At 43.0% G+C, this 407-nt stretch overlaps 2 protein-coding genes across 2 annotated transcripts in view; one reads left to right on the top strand and one right to left on the bottom strand.

The window, feature by feature from the left end:
• CLCN5 (chloride channel, voltage-sensitive 5) overlaps nucleotides 1–407 on the top strand; it is a 274777-nt gene that overhangs the window by 147373 nt on the left and 126997 nt on the right. The gene's annotated exons all lie outside the window — the stretch shown is intronic.
• The window catches only part of RP2 (retinitis pigmentosa 2 (X-linked recessive)), a 38744-nt gene that overhangs the window by 29996 nt on the left and 8341 nt on the right, over nucleotides 1–407 (bottom strand). The window lies entirely within an intron of this gene.

Genomic DNA, 407 nt, shown 5'->3' with positions numbered 1-407 from the left:
GAACATTCTTCCTTTCACAACCCGAATGATGGTTTCTTAAACATATGGCATTAATGGAAGTATGAGCCATGTAGTGTAGGGCCAGCCAAGATGGACAGGTCATGGTGGAGAGTTATGACAAAACGTGGTCCACTGGAGAAGGGAATATCAAACCGCTTCACTATTCTTGCCTTGAGAACACCGTGAACAGTATGAAAAGGCAAAAAGATAGGACACTGAAAGAGGAACTCCCCAGGTCAGTAGATGCCCAATATGTTACTGGAGATCAGTGGAGAAATAACTCTGGAAAGAATGAAGAGATGGAGCCAAAGCTACAACAATACCCAGTTGTGGATGTGACTGGTGATGGAATTAAAGTCCAGTACTGTAAAGAGCAATATTGCATAGGAACCTGGAACGTTAAGTAC

Source organism: Bison bison, unplaced genomic scaffold, assembly GCF_000754665.1.
Source record: "Bison bison bison isolate TAMUID 2011002044 unplaced genomic scaffold, Bison_UMD1.0 scf7180017864331, whole genome shotgun sequence".
Taxonomy (NCBI): Eukaryota; Metazoa; Chordata; class Mammalia; order Artiodactyla; family Bovidae; genus Bison; species Bison bison.
This window is presented reverse-complemented; position numbering and strand designations above follow the sequence as displayed.